This window comes from Sander lucioperca, chromosome 3 (genome assembly GCF_008315115.2).
Source record: "Sander lucioperca isolate FBNREF2018 chromosome 3, SLUC_FBN_1.2, whole genome shotgun sequence".
Lineage (NCBI taxonomy): Eukaryota > Metazoa > Chordata > Actinopteri > Perciformes > Percidae > Sander > Sander lucioperca.
The window spans coordinates 36,482,757-36,508,711 of record NC_050175.1 but is presented as its reverse complement, the minus strand read 5'-3'; the positions used below and the strand labels follow the sequence as shown (position 1 = coordinate 36,508,711).

At 41.2% G+C, this 25,955-nt stretch overlaps 1 protein-coding gene across 3 annotated transcripts in view; it reads right to left on the bottom strand.

Annotated features, from left to right (window-relative positions):
- Positions 1 to 25,955, bottom strand: part of map1aa (microtubule-associated protein 1Aa) — a 49,532-nt gene that overhangs the window by 21,684 nt on the left and 1,893 nt on the right. The window contains exon 1 of one of the 3 annotated variants that reach the window (XM_035999654.1): positions 10,365 to 10,525. The exons of 1 other annotated variant lie outside the window; for it this stretch is intronic. The gene's annotated coding sequence lies outside the window, so the exon portion shown is untranslated. Of the gene's footprint in view, positions 1 to 10,022; positions 10,297 to 10,364; positions 10,526 to 25,955 lie in introns of those variants that run through there. One more of the 3 variants, XM_035999653.1, reaches the window with a different exon arrangement.

Here is a 25,955-nt window from a genome sequence, read left to right as displayed (position 1 = left end):
GTTTACTTTATTCATGGTAGCTACTTTGTCTACATGCTTTAATTTACTCTTTAGCAGTGCTACCAATGTAGCTCTGGGGATTGTCAGTTAGTTGGTCTGCCAAACTAACACCTCCAGAGTGATGTATTTCAACAACTATTGGATGGATTGGAATGAACTTTGGTTTGTAAGCTGTGAGCTACTGTGAGATGCATACTAACATATTGTACACTAGGGGTGGGAAAAAGAATCGATTCTTAGATGCATCGCGATTCTCTCTAGAACGATTCCATTATCGATTCTGATAAGTTAATAATTGATTAAAAATAAAATAATAATAATATATATATATATTTTTTTTTATGTGTTTATTTTTATTTAAAAGTTACTGTCTCCAGACAAGTACAAATCAGAAAATGGAGTGACTGAAAGAGGATGGGATAATGGACAACTTAGTGTTTAGGCAAGAGTGCAGAAAAAAACCTTTAAACATGACTGAGCCTGTGACATGGAAGATTACTGGGAGAGAAGGGGACTTTCACAAGCACGTTTGAGGCTTAAGCATGGAACGACTACACAATAAAAACCTCAGACAAAACATTTCATTAAAACTTGTGTGTGACAAATACTGTATATGTCAAAATCTAAGCTTTGTCTAGCTGCTTTGTCTAGAAAGTGATTAGCAAACTCAGATTTATATGTATATTTTTAAAAATCACGCATAGAAATGTACATTAAAAAATTGTTAAATCGATAATCGGTTTAGAATCGAATCGTTGGCCTCTGAATCGAAATCGAATCGTGAGGTGCCAATCGATTCCCACCCCAGTTGTACATTATAAGCATACTACACTTACTTACTTACAATGCAAACTGTACAGATGCTAATAGCCAATCTTGGACATTATTTTTTAATGTGTTAAACCCTATAAAAGCTAACTCTTTAGCCATGCTAGCAGCTCTGTGAAACCGTGCAGTGTTTTGCTTTAAACTAATGCTAAGGTCAGCATGCTAACATGCTCACAATGGCAATGCTTACATGCTGAGCTGGTATAAGGTTTACCATCTGGCTTAAGCGTGTTTGCATGCTAACATTTGCTATTTAGCATGAAGCACAATGAATGAGAATGCAAGTAAAGACATAAAGTATTAGACAAATTAAAAATGTTTGTGTATAATGTCTGCACCAAATTCAATGGTAATCTATCTAATAAATATAAAGACATCTCACTTAAAATCATAAATGTGAACCTCATGTTGGCACTAAAGAAAATGTGAGGGGGATCACCAAAGTCAGTGAGATTCATTCTCTGGAAAACATGAATGTTTGTACCAAAGTTAATCGCAACGCATCCAATAGTTGTTGAGATATTTCAGTCAGTTTAATTAGTTGGAGGGTGATATGGGAGTTTAGTGTTGCAGTTTTGTGATGTGACTATATAGTTGTTTGAAAAGTAGCTTTCTCCAGCAATGCTAACAAAGCGGACACACCAACTATGAGTAACTGAAGCAGAGTCAATGTTTCTTCTTTAGGAGGGAACATGATTGATGGGTACACTGGTAAATCACTTGTTTCCTGTCCTGATTCATCCATTAACTCCTCGTCCATCAGACACAACGGTCACTGGACACAACACATAAACTAAACAGAACACGTGAACTAGCTCATTGCACTGAATCACTACTGTAACTGCAGGAAATTAAACATTAAAGTGAATCATGACTCCAAGCAACAGGGTCAGACTTGTTATGAAAAAAAAAAGCATTTCAGTGTACATTTCCTTAGAGAGACGTAACTGACATGCAAGTGATTTGTACCTGCTGCTTTCACCGTCTGATGTATTAACACTGATGCAGCCTTCAGGTGAGCCGTCAGGGAAATAATCAAAGGGCTGAATTAGAGCCTTTGGTTCAGCAGTAGCACTTCATGATATTAAAAGCTACATAACGGTGTGGCTGTTGCAACCAACTGACTTACATACAGCAAAGCTCCATTGTTATAGCACTTTAATTTATAAAGCTATAGCCACTATATTTAATGAAGACGATAAATTCCAGGAAAGGCATCATGGCTGGACTTTAGGCAAGTTCGTGTAGCATTTTAACTGGAAAGTAGGGCTGAAACTAACGGTTACTCTGTTGATTATTTTCTCAATTTAATCGATTAGTGGTTTGGTCTATAAAATGTCAGAAAATGGTGAAAAATGCCATTTTTTCCCAAGTGTTTCCCAAAGCCCAAGATAACGTTCTCAAATGTGTTTTGTGTTTTTCTCTACAACTCAAAGATATTCAGTTTACTGTCAAGAGTTAGTGAAGAAACCAGAAAATATTCAGATGAAGTCAACCTAGTCAACCTCCTATAAAAACGACCAGGTGCCAGATCGTAAACACGCATCCAAAAGGAAGCTACAAAAATGGGGGACACAGCGCCGAAGAAATGCACCTATAGTGAGGCAAAAGGCCAAGCAGACAAAGCTTGTTCCAAAACGATTAGTTTTGGGGTTGGCTTTCACTCGCTGACAAGCTCCATAACCCTCAAAGAGACAGGGAGGAGGAGCCAACTTTTAATGTTTCTGCCTTTAATACTTTGGTGTGAGTGTTGTATGATTTATTGCATAAATTCTGCAATTTGAGTAGAGTCTTTAAGATAAATTCAGCAACAATGTTGCAGTGATTTTTCTTTACTGACCCAATGATGCATTACGTATAAGGAATTAATCCAATGGCTATTGAGGTTCAATGTTGCTGTAGTCTATATCGACGACGTTCCACAGCCGAGATTGTTCAATTGCTGCCGGCTATTCCGCCGGATGTCCCTCATTCGGACGGATGTCAGTCACCTTCCGCTTTCTTTGTGTTGTAATTCTAAACTCCGGTGGATTTCTGAGGACTATGGTTAACTGCTCCTCAGATCTCTGCAGGGTAAATCCAGACAGCTAGCTAGACTATCTGTCCAATCTGAGTTTTCTGTTGCACGACTAAAACTACTTTAGAACGTACAAATGTTCCATCAAACCAAGTAACTTCCCAAGGCTATTTTGCAGCGGCGCCCTGGCTCTGTCCGGCTCTTAGTGGTGCCCATGACGATTGTGATTGGTTTAAAGAAATGGCAATAAACCAGAGCATCCCGGAAGGCTGTGTGGACTAGCCAGACCCTCCTCCGCAGCGCTGTGAAGGAAGGTCTGGCAATGTGAGACTAATGTTGCTGTAATTTCTGTGCTATTAGTCGTTCCAATCTGAAAGTTAGTGATTTGATTTAATTTATTTAAGAATCCTATATATTATGAAATAATGTTCAAGTAATCTTTCAAATAAATCTTTCTGTTGTGAGATCTGTTACCATTTTCATCTGACCTTGTCTTGATTTGGAGTAGTGGTTTCACTCCCTAGGAACCAAACCTTGAACCATCCTCCTTTCCTTGTCCTTTCGGTTCTCCTTTCTTATCTATTTACTCTCACATCATCAAAATGACTGCTGGTTCATTATAATACTGACAAATATACTGTGTTTCATTAAACTTTAGAACAGATGAGCTGAACCCTGCAAATGTCTCTCTGTTCTCCGAGCTCGTTCGAGATGAACTGCGCCTCGCCTGTAAAGTGGACGAGAGCAGGCGGCAGCAACCGGGGGCTGTGACAAAAGCCGTGATAAAGTCGGACAGTTTCCAGCCATTTCCAGCAGCCTTCAGGCTGAACAGGAAGTCACAGAAACACTCACATCCTGTAAGGTCAGATTCCAATTTAATAAAATGTTATCAGACCCATATATCAGCTTGTACACAATCTCCAGTTGTTTTATTAAGACAGAGTAGCTGTAAAAATGCTCTACATGCGATCTGTTGCTGATGTTAATAAAAACATACTGTAGATGATCTGTAATCTGAACAGATTTAGTCTCTCTGACTTCAAAACGTAACTATTAGCCACACAACAGGTTTTCTACAGAATAAGCCTTTAAATCAGACAGATAGCAATTAAAATTCCTCCAATTAAAAAAACAATAAGAATTTTATATAAAACGTCATGACGTTGAGTCGATTCTGAACTAATCAGCTGTTAGATCAGCCAAGAGCCAGGCATGTCCTAGCATGCCCTAAGTCTTGAAGTCGGTGAAGAGCAACTGCGCTGCCTGCGTCTCAAACCTGCGGCCGCCTTGATCTCGTGAGGTTATCGTTGCCCACGTGTGCATGACGTCAGAGCAAGTCGTGATCAAGTCAGTCACAAATCTCGCCGGCATGCATTGGGCGGCGATCGCAGGTGATCGATTCTGCGCAGGCCTGGCTTATCCCAAACGCACGTAATGCCTTCAGAATCAACTCACAGAGGTCAAGCCAGTCGTTGAAAAACTACAGAATACGATCCACAAAACAATCGTGATCACATTGTGCACAACACTTTCCCACTGCTTTACTCAATTTAACTAACTTTTAATTGATGTATCTGTATTTGCACAATAACATAAGATACCGCTGCTCTCATGGATACACAATACTGTGGGACCTTTAAAAGAGAGCTACTTGAACACAAACATGCCTGATATTTATGCTGAGGGTGCACTCAGGACAATTTGAAGGGGATCCATCAAACGACAGTCTGTTTGTGCGATGGTAACATGGAAAGCTCCAGTGTGAACAGATACAGCTCAGACTGTAATCACAGCTCACTGAATGAGCAAGCACAAACCGAGCTCTGTGAAAGCTACTTTCACCCCCAAATATGGTGTCAAAACAGCAAACATAAGATTGAGTATATTTCATTTCTTCCGCCATCACCTGCTGCAAAAATAAACCTTGCTTCAGGTAACCAAGAAACGGACCTTGTTAGCAGCAGCAGAATCCAATTAGCACCGCCAACACTGAATATTCAGTTACGACAACACCATGTGTTTCACATGTTTACTGTTACTTATCGTGCGATGGAGCACCTCAAAGGAAAGAATGCTGTTGTTCTATATTTTTCTTACTGTTCTTAAATCCCATGAAGAGCAAACCAACAATGTGTTAGTCTCTAAATACTTTCTGACTTCCCTAAAGTTATAATCTTGAAGATCATAATCGCCGAATGTAGTAACATAACTGTGACTGAGCCTATGGTCCACTAGTCTATTTTGAGACTAGGGATTGTTCAGGTGCCGCCGGAAATTTCACCGGATGTCCCTCATTTTGGCCGGATGTCCGTCACCTGTTGGTCTTTTAAACTCCGGTGGAGTTATGCAGACTATGGTTAACTGCTCCTCAGATCTCTGCAGGGTAAATCCAGACAGCTAGACTATCTGTCCAATCTGAGTTTTCTGTTGCACAACTAAAACAACCTTTGAACGTACACGTTCCACCAAAACAAGTTCCTTCCCGAGGCTATTTTGCAGAGGCACCGTGGCTCCGTCCGGCGCCTAGCGCCACCCAAGATGACTGTGATTGGTTTAAGGAAATGCCATCAAACCAGAGCAGGTTTTTCTCCCATCCCAAAATGCTGTGTGGACTAGCTAGACCCTCTTCCGCAGCGCTGTGGAAAAAGGTCTGGCAATGCGAGACTAATGGTCCACTGAGCAACGCAATTTGCATTGTTATGAACTGGGCGTCTGTGGTGACATTCCCGGGAAAAATCATAAGCCATATACAGTTCGTGATGTGTTTTCCGCAAGTCGCCAGGCAAAGCTGACGCAACAGACTCCCTCTTCAGCTCATTTGTGTGTAAAGTGTAGTGCTGTTTTTCCGGGCAATTCTAGCCTTGCGAGTAAAAGGTTAGTATGGCCAAACAAACGAAGAAAAGAGTGACGACTACAGACGACGAAACAAAACAAGTGAAAGGGAGATCCAAAAACACAATTGCAGTTACCGCTTGATGCCATAGGTAGTGCCAAAGAGAATGAAACAGATCTTCTAGATTGTAACTTTAACCTACAGTATGTGGTTATTCCATTGGTTCCTGAATAAGGACATACATCTTTAAAAAATGCTCACAAACATATAGTTTTATTCTTTTAAAAGGTTCAGTAAGTTCAGCTGGTCACTGCAGTTTTTAATCAAACAAACAGGAAATGGTGCTTTTGTTGGGGACTATTTCCAGTGGTGGATTAATGTAACACATGTGGTGCTCTAGTGAGTATTTGTGGACAGCAGTAAACGTGTGTGTGTGTGTGTGTGTGTGTGTGTGTGTGTGTGTGTGTGTGTGTGTTCATGATGATGAAAGAACATGTCAAACTAGTGCAACAGTGTGGCTCATTTAAGTGTTTTTAGCATGTCTCACAGGGAGAAGACACAGTATATCAGGCTTTACACTCACCATACTTGTTGATGTTGTTTTTTTTTCAGGAGATTTTGGTTACAAGTATAGAATATATACAATGTTGAATATTCAGTCGCTGTTCGAACAAAAAGACGAGCACTAAATCTGAACCACACTGACTTCTTTAACAAGAAAGCACGTTTTTGCAATCTCACCCGTAGGTGTAGAAATGAGTCTCTCTTTCTATGTGTATATTTGGATGGCAAACGCTCTAGAAAGACACTCTTCCTCCTGGAATACAGCACATCCGTTGGTTCAGAGTCTTTTCTTTTAAGAATTAGAAGGCCTGTGCTGATTTTGAGCATCACACAGGTGGAGTGAATGTATCACCAGTCGGTCAGCGACCACACCTCAACTGAACCAGCACAAACGACTATCCTTGTTGCTGGGCATCCAGTCTCTCCTCCCTGCCTTATCCTGCTGAGCTCAGCACTCTGCCTCACCCACCCTGAGGCATTATGGGAGTTCACAGAGCACACTACAGGGTGGTGTATCTGTGTGTGTGTGTGTGTGTGTGTGTGTGTGTGTGTGTGGGTGGGGGGGGAGCAGTTTTTATGGATGTGTTTGTGTGTTTGTCTAAAGGAGGATCTAATAATCCAGAGAATACAGTCTGATCTCATTCAGTCGGCTTTCGACATGAACCGAGGTCCTTCAAAGAAACATTATTACAGATGACCTGAGCTGCGCGGGCGGCTCTGTCCTTCAGCTCAGCCTGCATGCTGAAAATGCTTCAGTCTGTGTGAAAGATGAAGCCGGCTCAAGGACATTTCAAAGATGGCTTCCAGTAGTAATAATAACAACAACCAGTTGGGTTTACAGAGTGATGTAGTTACAACGGACGTAGGGCTGCAACTGACGATTATTTACGTCGTTTTGATTGGTGAATTGAAAATGTCAGAATTGTCAAATTGTGAAAAATGTGCAGCACAATTTCTCAGACCCCAAGGTGACGTCTTCAAATTGCTCGTTTTGCTACTCTCAACTAACAACTACTAACAACTCGAGGTAAGAAGATGATCAGCCAATCATTATCAACAGGTAACTATTATTAGATTATCGGCGTATCATTCTGTGGTTGGAGTTCAAAGTATTTACTGCATTCATTACGTGATAGTAAACTAAATATCTTTGACTGTTGACTGTTGGTCTGACTAAACAAGCCATCGGGCGACATTTTTGCTTTAAGATTTAAACCATTAATCGATAATTAAAAGGTTATTATAATATATATATATATATATATATATATATACATATATAAAGGTTAACATTAATTTTTTGATCGACTAGTCAATTAATCAATGCAGACGTCATCTTGAGGTCTTTGATGGGCATTTTTCACTACTGTCTGACCTAATGATCAATCAAGAAAATACATTTTTAAACATTGTTGGTCGCAGCCCTACAACCAACAATCCAAAGGTATTACATTTAAATGATATAAAACGGATGAATGCACAATCGAGACTCATATTTGAATAACTGAAAGCAGTAAATTGTTGGCATTCTTGCTTAGTAAATGACTTAAACAATTCATCATCAAACTAGTCATGGAATATTCAAATCGATCGACCAAATAATGAATCGACTAATGACATACGTGTCGATCTTTACCAGCGACAACAGACACACATTACATTTCCATCATAAAACATAACAGAAATAACGCATTCCACTTTGTGTGCTTCTGGATTAAAACCGCTTACAGCTGTCTGTGTGTGCTTTTCTATTTTTTTAGACATTTTGTCTGGTCTGTTGCATAAGTTTGGGGTTATTCAGAGAGGAAAGACTAATCCACATCCATACGAAGGTTTCACATGAACCAATGAGCTGCTGCGGCCTGACCAGACAGAGACTCGGCCTCACAATCAACGAGTCTTAACTGTTGCCTTCAGGTCAGAAGATACCTTGCTTTTTCCCACCTTTAAAAATCAGGTCACTCAAATTTACTCAACTGAATTGAGAGCAGTTAGTGCGCTGATAGTCTATATCCACGACCTTCCATTTCCGGAAATTTCAACGTGTGCCCTTCTTTTCGGCCGGATGTCCATTATCTTCCGCTTTCTTTGTGTTGTAATTTTAAAACTCCGGTGGATTTCTGAGGACTATGGTTAACTGCTCCTCAGATCTCTGCAGGGTAAATCCAGACAGCTAGCTAGACTATCTGTCCAATCTGAGTTTTCTGTTGCACGACGAAAACAACTTTTGAACGTACACGTTACACCAAAACAAGTTCCTTCCCGAGGCTATTTTGCAGAGGCACCGTGGCTCCGTCCGGAGCTTAGTACCGCCCATGACGATTGTGATTGGCTTAAAGACATGCCAATAAACCAGAGCACGTTTTTTCTCCCTTCGCTCAATGCTGTGTGGACTAGCCAGACCCTCCTCTGCAGCTCTGTGGAGGAAGGTCTGACAATGCGAGACTAGTGCGCTGACAAATGTACACAAACTGTGGGTTAAAGCGTGAGTATGAGTCAGAGAGGCTGAAAGCTACACCACTAACTGTAACCTATACTTTATCATCCTATATGATAAGTGAATCAAGCAATGTTTGAAAGGGCGGATTTGGTTTTGTTTTAAATCTGAGGAGGAGCTTACATTCTATGATTTTAAACTATTTAAATAACAATATGTGATTTTTTGCTGCAAGGGGTCTCTCAATCCAACCTATAACAAAAGACCGAGCATTGCCGTCATTGCAGGCCGTTTCTTTGGATAGGATTCCTTCAGTGTTCATCGTTCAGGAGGTTTTTACCGTGAGCCGAATTATCAGCGGAGGTCTCATCCTCGCCCAAAGAAATGAACCCGCTGATTTAAACTGGTTAAAAACCCTGAATAAAGCAGTTTCACGTTAAAAATGTGTGTTTCTCTGACACTTCGGCGGAGGGGCTGCTGCTAACGTTTGCTCAGTTTTTTTTTTCTCTCTGATAACTTAACATCCAGATGTTCAGGAGGTTTTTACCGTGAGCCGAATTATGAGCAGAGGATAATGTAAATATACAACTCAACTTAATATAGGTCTAGTCGTTTATAGACACTTGTTTGCTTTAAAATAATCGGAAAAAAAGTTATATATTATGTCTTTAAGGCTGATTATATAAGAGTGAATATTTTACGGTGTTTGTTTTTCAGGCCAAACAAAAAAGTTATAACAACAAAATGAATGGATTCATTACCACCACTGAGGTGCCCTTAACCTCCAACCAGCTCCAGTGGAGCTGCTCAGTGGCCAGCAGATCAGACTGTGGTTGTACTGGGCAGCTTCCAGGTATGAATGTGGAACTGTGTGAATGTGACAGGTCGTCGTTGCAAATGAGAAGTTGCTCTCAATCGACTTACCTGGATAAATAAAGGTGAAAAAAAAAATTAAATTAAATTAAAAAAATATATATCTCTATAAAAATATATATCTCCTTGGCATTGTGAAACCATTAATTGCCATCGTGTAGGAAGACAACATTTACAGAAGATATATTAATACAAACATTTAAATGAAACTAAACCTAAAATTGTCTCTTCCTGGCTTTAGCCACCCGAGGGTGTGCTGGGAGGAATCAGGACTCATGACCTCCTAAAATCCTGGCTACTGCCCTACAGAAGGCCTAATACCGTCAATGTGACTTATAATGCACCATATGCATGAGCTACTATTAAGTCAATTAGATCAAATGAGCTCTTCGTTCGATAGTAGGCCTACCTTTATATGTAAACAACTATATGCAGTGACATTGATAATCATGAGCCCTAACATCACTCACATCATATGTAGTTAGTCCACGGCCTCTGCAAACACCGATTATTTAACACGAATCCTCACATGCAGTTAATGTAGGCTAAATAAATATAAATTCCTGGTTCCCTACAGACAGATTCCTCCAGTGACTCCGACCAATCTGCATGCAGTGTGGCGCTCCAGATTAACGATGCGGTGTTATAAAACAAGCCGCCTCATCAGACCACCAGTCCGGTCTATCTCCGCCGGCTTTTACGCGTCTATAACAACATCATTATCCTCCGGCCGAAAAAAAAAGCACATATCTACCACCTAGTCTGCGGGTGTGAGGGTGTTTAAAGCGGGAATAAACGGTGAAGTGTCTTACCGTCCTTCAGTGGTGTGGATGGAGCGGAGGGAGGGGCGGAGATGCTGCTGCTGCTGCTGCTGCTGCTGCTGCTGCTGCTGCTGGGCTGCGGATGAGGGCGAAGGCAGGATCGGCCTGGTACAGCTCCACACCTACACTGTGTTATCTGGCGGCTCGTGCTGCATTCAGGAACCACTCGTACATTTCCGTTTCGGAGATTGCAAAGTGATCCAGCAGCATTCACGTGAATCAGAAAAGGGCGATATTCAATTTAACAGTCAAAGTCGACTTCTCGTATAGAAGATAATATGACGCGTTGATATCTGAGTGATAATTCAATGATGATATTTAATCTGTTATTTGAAATACTGAGTCCCCTCAACACACCCGTCACCAAATGATGTCCAGAAACAAAAAAGGCCTCTATTTGTTTTTTACTTACTTACTTACTTTAATTACTTACCACATGTTTTTCTCCTAAGGTAACAAGAGGGAGTTTTATTTGTTCAAGCTGATACTGCACAAAAACTACAAATGCATTAAAATCAGTTTTGTTGCTAATCGACATAATTGACATATTTCAGACTGTGAAAAAAGAACCCCTAGCATTTAGCATACAGAAAGTAATTACACTTTTTTTTTATTTCCATAAAAATCAGTGGCATTATGTAAAGAAATTGGCATTTAAAGGGTTAAAATTCAGAAAATGAATGAACATTTAGTCAGGACTGAAGTTGGTGAAAACATTTACTCAGTGAACTTGAAAAATAATAATATATGGGGACATTTTTGTCCAAAGGGAAGTTTTTATTTTTATTTATTCATTTATTTTTTAAATCTGACACTGCACAAAAACTAAAAATGCATCAAAATCAATGTTGTAGCTAATAATTGACATGTTGATTCAGAATGTGAAAACATTTCTCCCCTTAGTCAAGTACACTCATTTAGTAAACAGAAAATAGTTTTTTTTTTCATAATTCTTTTTTAAATAAATGAATATTTGGGAGTAATGATCAGGACTGATGTTGGCTATAAGATTTAATTCAGCGAAAGTGGAAAATATTCATATTTAATTTTATTGCAGTTTTTTGAAAGGTATTTTGTCCTCTAAGGATATCGGAGCAACTTTTTCAAAGGGATGCCCGAGGGTTAAGTTTTTTTTAAATTTAAATCTGCAATAATAATGTGTGGCCTTGAATTGGTAAAACCTGAGGCAGCTAATTAATTTGCCCTAAACTTCTCAAATAAATAGTATAAATGATCACCCATTAAATTAATCCTTGGTGTCTGAAAGCTCTAATGGATGGCCTGGATTAAATACAGTATATTTAGATTTGTCTGTTAAACTGCATTAATCCATAGCCTTTGGACCATCGGGGGCAGAATAACCAACAGCTTCACGTTTACTGCGGAGGTGGAGGATGTACAAATTTAGCTTCACCAGACAAATAATAGTCTGATGTTGTTATTCCGTGGAAAGTGAGTGGATTATCTGTTCTGGGAACGGGACTTTTCAAACAGCTGTGACTCAAACAGCAGCTGCTGGGTGTGACAGAGAGTCAAACTGAAATAGACTGTTAGTTCTGCCAACCTGACCTACTGTAAACCATGAATCATAACTAACAGAGAGAGACTGATAATAATCCAGAGAGGTGCATGTCAGTGTTTTCAATTACCTCCTCTGTCAGAAGTAGTCAGACATTTATCACTTTGTCCCTGAAATAACCTTTTTTGGATCACACAGAAAATAAATCCCTTTGATACAGCAATAGCTCACAAATGGAGCAGAAAAACATGTACACACTTTAATATAATGAGACTTGACAACAGGAAAAATAAAAGTTTCCCTCTTCATGTCTGGTTTTTATTTTAAAAGAGCAGTGCCAACGGTTGCTATGCACTTAACTGCCTCTTTGAAAAGCCTGTCAGTAAAACTCAAATGCATCATATCCACTCTGTTGAAGCAGCACTGATGCAGCATCATCTCAGATGACCGGCAGTCTCCTCTAAATGTCACACAGCTGTTAGCCGTACAGCTCGGATGCCCGGCCTGCCGCGCCCTTCTCTACAGAAGCGTTGTTTTTCTCTCCCCTGAATGTCTCAAATATCCCAGCCCTCCTCTCCTCCCTCTTCCAATCCTTACATCACACCCAGTTCTTTCACACACACACACACACACACACACACACACACACATGTCAAGATTACACACACACACACACACACACACGTCAAGATCGCACACACACACACACACACACACACATACACAGGTCAAGATCACATTGTAGACATATGTGTTTCTGTAAAGGTTGTGCATTTTTCACCAGCACTGGATGCTGGAGCGATGTATTCGCTGTAACTTGTGTGCAGCAGTTCATATAAAAGGCAGCAGCAGTATTCTTCTGTCTGAGCTGTAAAAAATACAATTATGAGTCAGTGTGGCAGGGCAGGAATTTCATGGGGGCAATGATGAGGGTCCCCTCAGTTTGGTCTTATGGCCCTTCAAAAAATGATATGCCCTATGGCCACAGCGGCCTGGATGCCCCGACTGCACTGCCCCAGATATTTTCGCCTTTTTCTCCTCTGTCTCTTTCCTGTTGATATGGTTTAGACACAGGTGTCTTTTGTTGATATTCTGAATTCTTATTGGGCAACATCAAGTGAAATGCTGCACACATAACTAGTGAGTTCGATATCGAGCCTGGTATGAACAGCTGGAAAACCAAGCTATTTAACACCGATGGTTTGACTCAAATCTAGCACCGGCCAACCAGGGGACTTATTTGAACTCATCCTGATGTGCCAATGCTGCAACGCTGTGACTGAGTGAACTTTAACTTGTATTTGCCCAGGGAAGCGAACTCTGCTCCCCGGTTTGAACGCTCCATATTTTATGACCCACCCATCCACCCTGACCTCCTCCCTACGCCGTCCAGAGCGTTATGGAGCGGCAGTTAATGTGGGGCATACTGCAGGAAATACTTTGAAGACATACAAATTATAGTGCATTAGTCTTCAGAGCAATATGCACGAACGGTTCAACGCATTCTCATGAACGGGTCTGTATGATATCGTACGAAAATGTATGCACACCAAGACGTATGATATCCTACGAAATTAGGAGACCACCGGCTGGTCACATGACGTCGGGTGGTCACGTGATGCCAGCTGGCTACGAGCTCAGCGGTAGCTGGTGGTTCAGTTACCCCAAAATAGGTGACTTTGAGCCGGGTACAGAGCACCGTGTGCTGCTGGTCGTTACAGCGGACATTACGATTAAAGGTGCTGTAGGTAGGATTGTGAAGATCCAGGACTTAAATTAAAAAACTTAGCAAAAAAATTTGAACATCGACAACTTCTCAGTCCCTCCCCCCTTTCCGCTAAAGGCCAAAACGGTCTCCTAAGCCCCTCCCCCCATAAGGGAGAATGAATGCTGTGATTGACATGCAGTTAGACACCACCCCCTGGCCCTGATTGGTGCATCTGAACAGGGAGCTGTGGATTTTTGCAAATCACACTACAGGCTGTAGGTGGTGCCAGAGGAGCCGGATTTTTTTTTTTTATTACATGCTTCATGTAGTTCTACTCGAACATAGGGTCAGTTTCAGCAAATATGACAGAAAGTTAGTTTTATAAGTCTTACTTACTACTAAGTCTTACTGACAAAAGTTAAGATTAGGCACCAAAATGACCAGTTAAGATAAGGAAAAAGATTGTGGTTTGGATTAAAACACTCCAAAGGAACACGCATTTCCACGGTGAAAGGCTTTAGTTTTCCCCGGGAAAAGAACACCGCACTCTGGCTTGAAAGTCCTGTGTGTTAACAACCACCCATCCCCCCCCCGACCTCTTCCCTTCGCGTTCTTACACAGCGGCCGTCAATGTAGTGAATACAGCAAAAAAACATGGAATGCTTAAGAATTACAGGGCCTAACTTTTCGTAGCTTTTTGAACGAATGTTGGTGAGAAGAGCCTGAGTGTATAAATCCACCTAATGAACTGGTAACTCTGTGTTTGTCCTCCACTACAAGGACATTACAAATATCCCTACAGACTCTCTTCTTTCACAGTGCAGCTCACATTACAGTCATTTCACATCTTTTAGTGCACACGTGTGTGTCCTATTCTCACACACGTGCACATGTGTGTTGGTATGTGGGTGTGTACTGTCAGGTCCAGATGAAAGGCTCTGGAGCAGGGGACCCTCCTTCTTGATGTACAGCCCTGACTGCAGAGAAGCTGAGGCACCGATCAATAATGGCTGCTGAATTATTAATCCGCACACGTTCTCCTGAACCGCACCCAGAATAATTGCTGGAAATTTTGAAGGCGTGTCATTAAAATTTGAACTACTAATTAGATAACTGACGAGGACACAGATTGCACGTCGTCGCCCCTGCATAGCAATCTGTTTCCTGTTCGTTGGTGTGGTCTGCACGTATTCTTTTTAAAACACGTCTGTGATTTGCTGAATGTTTGAGCCCTTTTCAGCCACAAATCAATGGACGAAACAGACTAAGCATGTGCAGTGTGGGAGAGGAACTCATAATAAGCCTTTACTGTTGGTTCAGCATTGATACTGAAATCCCCAACAGAGGGAAACACTTTTGAAGAGTATTTGTAGAATAGTAGAGAAAACACAAAAACGACATTACATGAGTTGTAAGTGTAGTTAATAATGTAGTAATGCAATGTTAAGAAACAGGAACTATTGCTGACACTGCAACATATACTGCTGCCCACTCATGATGCATCTACCTCCATTACTCTGTAAATATTGTTTGCTCTGCCCTTTTTTCCCTTTTAATCTCCTTGCCAGCATGTTGTATGTACGTGAGGAGAATATAGCAGTGTGTGTGTGTGTGTGTGTGTGTGTGTGTGTGTGTGTGTGTGTGTGTGTGTGTGTAAGTGTGTGTAAGTGTGTAAGTGTGAAGGCTGAAGGGTCTTTAATATTCCCTGATAGCCTCTTCTCCGGTGCAGCCTTCACTCACGTCTGTCTCTGCCTGTCAGCTTCAGCCTGATGTTAAGTCCATTACACTCTGTGAACACCCAGTCAGCCTTTTTGCGTTTGTGGGAAAATCGAGCGGTATGTCACATGCGATGTGAACATCCCTATATTCATAAGCTACTGTAATGAATAGATGAATTTTCTACGTTGTTTAGCGATGCAGCGTGGCTCTATGGAGATGTCGGTCTGTCCACCACGTTAGTCCAGACTGACATATCTCAACATCTACTGGATGGATTGCCATTAAAATGTGGTGCAGATATCCATGGTTCTCAGAGGATGAACGTTAATGGCTTTGGTGGTCTGGATCAATGGAAGTACATTGCCACGATAAGCCTGACCAGCCAGACGTCCGGCTTTGCCCCTTCACAAAAAGAATAACCTCTGAGCTAGCAAGCAGAAAATGGTAAGTTTTGTCGAAAATTTGAATCGTGCAACAAGGCAGGCCTGCTTGGTTTTTCTCTGGGAATGATTGTAAAGATTTACAAAGAATATGTTAACGACATTTCCTCTCTAACTGGGACGTTTTGGGACCGATTGGCGGGATTGCTATGGACGAAGTACACACAGAAGAGCAAATGACATTTAACCATGTATCTAGCTAGTTTAAGTAGTCACCGTCGCTGCGTCCAGAGCTTAGCCCCAAGACGATTGTGATTGGTTAAAAGAAATGCAAACAACCCAGAGTGTTTATTTCTCCTATCCCAGAATGTATCTGTGGCGTAGCCAGACCTTACTCCTTACACAGCGCTGTGGAGATAGGTCTGTTATCCCAACATATGAATACTGCCTGGTTTCTTCTAAACCGTGCTAATCACCAGTCCAAAGGTTGCATAGCAGTTGCATATTACAAATATATCAGAGCATTTTCCCCTTCGGTTTCAATTAGTTTATCATTTGCATCAACAAATATAGAAACAACATGAAAGAATTTGGGGGGGACAAATTTATTACTTGCAAAAGCGTTTTAGTTTAGTAACTAGTCACTAACACATTGCCGTCAAAAACTAGGGCTGGGCCGAATGGTAGAAATCAATATCACAATATTAATTAAGATATTTTACCAATATCATTATGTATCATGAAATGAATTACATAAAATAATCATACAGCTGTTCAAGGCAATAGACAGTGTTTGACTGTAGTCATCTCATAATAGTATTCCAGTGAATAAACAATAATATTGACTTATTGCCACTGAGCTTTACTGCCCACTACATGTCCCCTGAGGGTGGTCTGATGCCAGCAGGTTTTGTTTATCAGCCATCAGTCTGCAGCGTAGGTCCACTGAGTCTTTGTTAATTGCACCGTGTGGGCGACAGCTGCATTCATGGAGACCATTACTGCCACCCTCCTCCTCCTCTCCTGGGAAGAAACGTGATCTTTCATGTTGCCAGACTGTCCCAGGGCCTCATCAGTCAATCAGGAACCGGTCTGCTATGTGAAGAGGAGATACTGAGGACTGAGACACTAATGGACGTACAGTGATGGATGCACTGATTACCTGTGTGTCATACTGTATCCATTTCAACATGACGCAACAGACCGAAGAGTATGTCCATATTGCGGAATCTGTGAGTGGCTTCCGGGAGCTAAAAAAAGGCTGCGGAAGGTTTTTATGTGACAGGAAAAAAGTTCAGGATTTTAGTTGTCACTCCGAGGAAGAAGGAGACTGTCCTCCTCCGAAAAACGACTACATAAGTCATGTGTTCAAGCAGCAGTTACGACTTATATTTATGTTTATAGGGGCGGCGCCCTCTAGTGGCCGTAGTAATTATGATGAGAGCAAAGCAGGAAATAAGGTGACAGATTGGGGTGGTGGATGGGTCAAACAAACACAGCACTTTGTGTCCTGTTTGAAAGTAAACAGCAAGTTTTCTTTTTAACTTTACGTAACAAACAGAACTACGTCACGTTCTGCGTCCCATGCGTAACCGAAAGTGAAGTAACGTCTGATATTTTAACCCAAACCGCGCTCTTTTTCTAAACTTAACCAAGTCCTGTGTTTGTTTGACCCATCCCCCACCGACCCTGCCTCCTTACGCAAAAACTGCTGCTCTCATACTTCTTAGGCCCTGTTTACACGACAACGCTCGCGGGTGAAAACGTAAAAATAGTTTATCAGATGTGCCTTTCGTTTAGATGGCGACAGCGTTTTTGGGGCTTAAAAACGCAAAAAAGTGAAACCACCCTCCAGAGTGGAAATCTTAAAAACGCTCCACCATTGTGTTCCCGTCTAAAAGGTAAAAACTAGGGCTGTCAGCATTAACGCGTTAATCGCGATGCGATTAAGTGCCGAGCATAACGCGTTAATTTTTTTTAATCGCATGCCGCCATTTATTAATTTATTTTCACTTCACTCGGCTTTGCGTCGTGCCTAACAGAATAAACCAAAATAATCGTTTGACAGCCCTAGTAAAAACGCAAAAGTCTGCAGCCTCTATTGTTTTGGTGGCTGGCGACCCACCCCATATTTTGTGATTACTCGCCCATGGCCAGTCTGCTGTTGGGTATCCACAGCCTGCCTGTACTTGGTCCGGATAGCTTTCAGCTTTGATGATATCTGACTTTTACAGATAGCGTCTTTCTTGTGTGGCTATGACGTCCCAAAATATATAGACAGCAGTATCCTGTAACTGGGTACAGGATACTGCTGTCTATATATTTTGACTGGCAGGGCTCCCAGTCCACGCCCTGTTGTGCCACCTCATTGTTTGTCCAGACAAAATTGTCAGCTTTTGTTGTTCGCTTCGCCATGTTTTGGTTTCGCGTTACTAGGAAGAGGAGAGGGAGAGAGGAGGAGGAAGGTTCTACGCAGGTGGTGTTGCGTGGCAGTGCTTCACACTACCACCTAGCCGCCTGGTGTGCATACTACATCGAATTTCACAAACTTTCGTGTCACCATATGCACGCAGATTTCCCCCCCAAAACGCTCGTCTAAACGCAGAATAAAAAGTGATAACGCAACGCCACTTTTGCGTTTTCTCTACAGATCGTTTCCATCTAAACATAGCCTTACTTAGCTCTCAGAATAATTACGGGAGGCTACTAGATTGCACCGCCACTATACACATTAATGAGTCGTAATTGCTGCATGAACAAACAACTTATGGGAGAGTTTTTCAGGGGAGGACAGTCTCTGTGTTTCTCTGCTGATGAGCTTGACAGGCAGCTTCATCTATTTCTATTTTAAGATCTATGTACCAATTTAGATTGACAACACATTGAAATTTTCAGTCTGAAAATATTCCCAAACCATTTATAAACGTCTTTCCTAATCTTTCATGTCATCACTTCTTTTTTTTTTAATCACAAACTGCCTTCATGTTCATGTAGTCTTTTCTCTGTGTTCTCTGTGTCAGTTAGCCATGATCGCTGTGCATTCCTCCACCACTGGCACATTAGTAATCAAGGCACAGACAAGGAGGAGTCATACTGTTACAGACAGCAGGCAAGTCAATCCTGCCAACACCTTATGGGTGTTGTGAGAGGGTTTTTTTTTTTTTTTCCGGAGCATCAGTAGTATGAAAGGAGTCCCTGGAGGACGGTTCAAAAGGACTGAGCTTCGATTCGAGGGTGGACCCTCTTCTGAATAGATGTTTTTACTGCCTGGATCTGATCAATTTTCCAATCTGACCTTTGCATGTCAGCAACACAGTTGTCTCGTCCCACCTCATCCTCCACCAGCTGAACTGAACTTCCCGGTGGGCTTACGAAACGAAACGAACGAAATCCACTCAGGCATAAAATAAAACAGTGCAGCATCAGAACATATTATTTCTTAAAAGAGCAGATTAAAAAAATCTTTTTACTGGCCACTCTCACCATACAGTGGCTCTTACAGCTTCTCTTGGTGCCGTAATGTCCACAGTTACCCTCTCCACGTCAGCGCACCTTCTCCCCCCGCTCCTGCCGCAAAACATTGATCACTGTCTCGGTTCATTCATTTTCACTCAAACCACTGATGTCAATAAGAGCCTACTCAATGTAATCTGGAAACACGGCCTGACGAACGCAGCACCACAAATCATAAAATCGCCTCCTGGAAGCAACTGATTTCCTACAAAATGCCAAAAAGTTTAGTTTAGTTTATTTTTGTTTGCACAATTTTTAAAATGATAAATAAAACAAACATAACATAATGTACAGAGCAGGGAGAGGCAGAAAACCCAATGGACTTACTTAAAGCATCCACCTTAAAGGATAAGACTGGAGATGATATGTGTGTTCTGTGCTGGTGTATTATTTGGTCAAAAAAATCTATCCCAAAAAGAAAAGACTAAAACCAACAGTGAATGTATCTACTAACAAGTATTGTGTATATGTCTGTGTGTGTGTGTGTGTGTGTGTGTGTGTGTGTGTGTGTGTGTGTGTGTGTGTGTGTGTATATCAAAAGCCTGATATACTGTAACTTCTTCCTCTGTGCCATAGAGCTCCATTGTTGTTAAAACAGACCGTCCTCACCCAGAAAACGGCCGTATAGGTTTGATTGTCCAAGCAGCTCATAACGACCCATATATATAGGGGTTCTTGTTAGGTGGCGACCTTTCACGGCTGTAATAATTATCACGAGAGCCAACATGATAAACGCCATTTGCTCTTACCAGTGTATAGCCGTGTGTACTTCGTCCACAGAAATCCCACCAATCGGTCCCAAAACGTCCCAGTTAGAGAGGAAATGCCGTAAAAATATTCTTTGCAAATCTTTACAATCATTCCACAAAAGAGCCAAGCAGGCCTGCCTTGTTGGACAATCCAAATTTTCTTCAAAACTTCCCATTTTCAGCGTGCAGCTTGCTTACTTGAAGGTTTGTTGTATCTTCCCGAAGCAAAGGAAGTTTGAGAACGGCAACACACAGACAGCGGAAGTGGAGGGGCATCTGGCGCGTGGCTCATGCTCCGCAGGTCAGGCAGTTATCCTGGAAATGTACTTCTGTTGATCCAGACTAGTGTCTTGCCAACTATTAGATAGCCTGCCATGATATTGGGCAGACACATTCATGTTTCTGTCAGAATGAATCATAACAACTTTGGTGATCCTCTGACTTTACATTTAGTATTATCATCAGTTCATCATCAGCCTAGGCTGTACTTTGTAATTGGCGTTAAATTCGCAAATGTTAGCATGTTAATATGCTTAACTAAGATGGTGAACATGGTAAACATTATAATCTGCTAAACATCAGAATATCACCAGTGTGCATGTTAGCATGCTGTTGTTAGCATTTAGCTCAAGGCACCGCCGTGCCAATGTACATCTAAACAGATAGCATAGCTGTAAGCATTTCTTGTATCCACAGAGATGTTAAGCTGCACTAATACCTCCATCATCCAGTTTATCAGTGCATCAAATCAGTCCCTCCAGAAAAACGCGATTATGCGATCGCATAATTCAATGCATAATCAGCCAAAGTCCGCATATTTATGCGGGGCCCGCATTTTTTCAAATACGCCGCACTTTCACCGCATAAATTGCCGATTTCCGCACAAAATATACGGGGCTTGTATGATTTCATAATCCCCGCATTTTTGTTGCAAAAAAGTCACATTTATCTTAGCAGAAAGTTGAAAAATGTTTACTTCACACAAGAGCAGCTATTTTCCCCTGTTGCCATGGGAACATTATGAAGTGACGTAATTACGCAACGTGAACATCATCGAAAAGCTGCAAACCCCGCGATGAAACCATGATGAAACCGCAGTTTTTGCAAGTTCCCGCAATTTCATCGCATAAAATTCCATAAATATCCCATTTTTTAAGAAAACGTGCCGCATAATCAAGGATTTTTGCCCGCAACAATCACAAAAAAACTCCACATTTTTCTGGAAGGAGTAATCAAATATAAAGTACATGCACTTAACATAGGTTAAAATGTTCTGTGTATTTTTCCCAGCGCTGATAAGAAAACACCATATAGGCAGGAATTAGTTAAGAATAACTGATAACTGATTGAATGAACAAAAACCAGTGCAGCGTGGATTCTATAATGTGCAGTAATGCAACTTTCCTGGAACACTGCAATGCATGGATAATCTCTTATATAATATTAAATTACTTAGATGGGAAATGTGGACAGTTGATATTCTCTGTGTTTGTCTGCAGCGTCCACATCATGTCTAGACAAATCCTGCAAATTACTGAAATGTAATGCTATAGCTGTGTGTGTGTGTGTGTGTGTGTGTGTGTGTGTGTGTGTGTGTGTGTGTGTGTGTGTGCGTGCGTCTGTATGTGTGCTTGTGCGCGACTGCAGCAGTATGTCAGTAATCCTGAGGGACATACTGTGTTTGCAGTAGGCTTCTACACACATCTCAGTACATTCATGCGATGCCTCCTTTTCTGTGTTTTCCCGCATAGTTTACTGCAGTGTCTTTCAACAACTGTAGCTGGATAAGATTTAAGTCTTTGTGAGCAGTGAGGCAGAGCAAACAGCAATCAAAGACAAAGAGAGTAATCAATAGTATCCAATAGATTTCAGACAGAGGGTGAATACAGGGATTTTCAGACAGACAGTATGAGAAAAGTAACGTTTTAAAGCATGTAAATATGTTCTAGTAGAAAGCCAAAATACGTATGAACCTGAAAACGAGCATCATATTGGATCTTTAAGTGCATTTACGTTTTGAATGTTATGTTTGGCTCAGATAAAAGTAGTAAAATGATTTTATTAGCTGCATAGGGACCTCATTTACAGACAATGAATTTGACTCCTGTTTTTATTTGAGGTATTATCTCAAGAAGAAATATTGTATGTATGTATAATAATTACTCCTACAACAATGCAGGACAGACATTATATAAATTAAAATATGTCTTTTTTGTCTGCATCAGTTGCATCACACATTGCAACGAGTACGATTTGTGGTTGTAGAAATCTGTAACAGACAAAAAAATATTGATAATATTGCCTCTGCATGTATAGAGAATATTACACAAGGTGCACACAGGTATAAATACATGACTATACAGACAGAAATAACATTGGTCCCGGCAGGGGCAGGGTTAACTCCACCAAGAGGAAAACATATTCTGCCTTTCAGTATGTCTGCTCAGCCTGGAGCCAACCATCACTGCATCCCTGAGTCTCCAGCATCACTAAGCCTCTTTCTGTGCTCCAGTAAAATCACCACATCAGGAGGGAGAAAAATACAGCAGGACAAAGAGAGAGATAAAGAAAAAAAGAGTGTGCTGACTGAGAGGGAGGGGAGGAAGTTCAGGCAGCAGAGAAACAGGATGAATCTGTGGCAGGTGAGACAGAAGAAATGAATGAAAATGCTGGCAATAATTGTCATAAAGGATAATTTATGGAGAAATATTTATGCGGTTGCTGACAAGACAGCCAAAATACAAAACAAAGTCTTTAATGGCTGCTACATTTGACAGATGGAAGGTGATAAAACGGTTAAATATTCTAGCTGAAAAGCACAGATTCACAGGGAAAAGATGTTGCCGTGGTGTCACAGAAATGTGAGATCTGGAGGAGGCTGTGCATCCTGAGTGGATCATGATAGTGAGACAATGACGTAATGTAAAAAAATCATGCAGAGCTGTATCAATCTAAGAAGCATCAAATAACCTTGTTGCTCTGCCTGGCGTCAGCCCTGCACATCCTGGCTCAAGATTACTTGGGTTATGTAAAAACAGTGCATTACTTTTTGTAGATATAATTATGAACTGTGAATGAGGAGGGAGAAACAAAATCATGCTATTTGTTGCATTATGGGAAACGTAGGATCCAGTGTATATGGAGTTTAACCCATGTGGACCATAAATTAAGATATCTTATCATTTGTTACCTCAATCTTGAACATCTTTTTTTTCTTCAAATCTGTCTCTCATAAGGATCTGTAAGCTTTATAGAAGTGCAATACTACATCGCTGGACTATACCTTTTAAGATAGATTTCTATCAACAATCGATTGATTATAAAACGGTTGGACGCCGTTTGTTATTTGTGATACCTGTATATTACAAACACAGCATTGATGTCAACAAAACAACTTGTTTCTACTCTTTATATAACACTTCCAGCCAAAGAACTGTGTGGGAGGATAGATGTGCACCAAAATCTAGCTGCCAAAAAAATAACTTTCCTCAGTGAACACTCAGTTCCATTTTTTCAGCCAATGCATCTTTTCTCCTGCGCTGTCTGTCTGTTTGATCCCACTAAGCTTCAGAAAATGCTGAATAGTTATTATAAATGTGGGAAACAAAAGCCTTTTTTTCTTTGTGAGTACTACAGTAAGCAGCGACCCAGAGGGCAGTCACATTCACTGCAGTAACATCCCAGCCAGATTCACATCAACAGTGGCTCCATTCACCACCACGCAGGGCTTTCTTATATTCCCCCTGCAGATAGTGTTCACATTCAGCCCTTATTGATCCCACTTTGACATGCAGTCTGCATATACGAGAGCCTGATCAATGCGGGCTGCGTCGTTGTCTCTCGCTCCCCAGGAACCGTCTCATGCATGTGTGAAGGAAGAAGACAAAGAAGATGCAGAGAAGAAAGGACGTGTTGTTGTAAAACTTAGATTGAATGCAATCGGAGTGTCTCACTGCAGTAGAGCTGCAAAGATGAAACAACTAGTTATCAGCTATTACATGTACATGTGTACGTTCAAAAGTTGTTTTAGTGCAATAGAAAACTCAGATTGGACAGATAGTCTAGCTAGCTGTCTGGATTTACTCACAGACAGTGAAAGAAATTGACGCATTTTGACGGAAACCAGTGAAGTTAATTAGAAGCACTTTTCCGGTGATGGCTGAGCGTTACTGCGCAGCCTCAAAACTGAGCTTGATGACGTAGATGTCACGTGAGCAACCTGTCTGAAAGTTGTAAGTCTTCTGGTAGCTGTGCCAAGAGAAATCTGTTTGTTCGTGGATAAATGTTACTTCATATGAATTCACTTGCCACATACCGAAGTATTTCCAATCCATCAAAACGTTGCTGAAATATTTTGTTCCGATGCTTTCATGGACTCTCTATGGGCTTCTCCCTTGACCGTATGCCTCCACGTCCCCCCGATTGCCTGCGAGCTTCTCCTGACTAGACGGTAATTTCTCTACTGTGCGACAGAAAATCGCGTGGTGATGACACAATCATTAGCCTATTTTTACAAAAACGGTTGCTTCAGAGCCATAACGTGAGATACAAGGTAATGGAGCCTTTTATACATTGTCGTATTCCTTTGGAAATAAACAATGGAAAAATAGAGTCTTTAAACGCTTCAGATGTAAAGTTATTCGCTGTCAAAGTGACGCCAAAATGAATGGGAGTCAATGGAATGCTAATGGCAGGTGATGGCTTGTTAGTCTCAGAATCTCCCCATAGGATGTACGCTTTCCGGATGCTCGCTTACTCCCTTGGATTTACCCTGCAGAGATCTGAGGAGCAGTTAACCATAGTCCTCATAACTCCACCGGAGTTTATAACGCCAGCACAAAGAAAGAGGAAGGTAACGAACAGTCGGCCAAATTTCCGGAAGCACCAGAACAATACTGGAAATGAAACGTCGTCGATATAGACTAATCGGTTTGAGTCATTTTTTGAAAAATGATTTGATTGCAGCTTCATTGTGAATATTTTCTAGTTTCTTCACTCCTCTGTGACAGTAAACTGAATATCTTTGAGTTGTGGACAACACAAGACATTTGAGGATGTCATCTTGGGCTTTGGGAAACACTGATCCACAGTTTCACCATTTGCTGATATTTTATAGACCAAGCAACTAATCGATTAATCGAGAAACATAAGCGAGAGATTAAACCACAATGAAAATAATCGTTAGTTGCGGCCTTTTTCTCACGTTCTACCTTTTCACCATAGTTTTTCACACACAATCTTCGGTTGCAAACAACAAAGGCAAACCACTGAAAAGACAAACAGAAGTTGTGTATGTATCCATATTTTGGTAAAAAAGAAGAAGTTTGGAACATACAGTGGATTAAACAGCAGATTGAGATTAAGAAGTTTCTATAGACACTGATACTGTGAAACTGTGTCAGTCTTTGACTCCACACACCTTTCAAACCACTGTGATGAGTATTAGATACTCGAAACATAAGAATATTCCTTTACATTGAAAACTGGGACAAATAACAATTTACAGTCTCTCTCTTCACGCTCACTAAAACATGAAAGTGGCCCAGCTGGTAGTTAACACACATCAGGAACAGAAAGAGATATCTACACTAGAGCTGAAGATCTTTGCCCAAACCCAACGGGACCCGACGGGTTGCGCGGTAAATGAGCGGTCAGGTGATGCGTTTCGATTATCGTGAAAATGGATGCTGAGGAGGTGAAACGGAGACTGGCCTCTGGAGGACTTATTTTATTTCTTTGTTCCAACCTCCAAGTGGCCTATAGCCTACGTTAGTCATGAATAAATTATGTTAAAAAATGTATAAATGACTAATTCTTGACAAAAGGCAAAAGAGCTGTGTGCGTGCGCACATTTTAATAATGTCGGGCTGTAAACCGGTTCGGGCTTTTAAAAAGCTGTCAATCAAAATGTACTTGTCGGGCTCAGGCCGAATTCTGTCGGGCTCGGGCCGAATTCTGTCGGGCTCGGGCCTTGTCGGGCCTAACTTTGAAGGC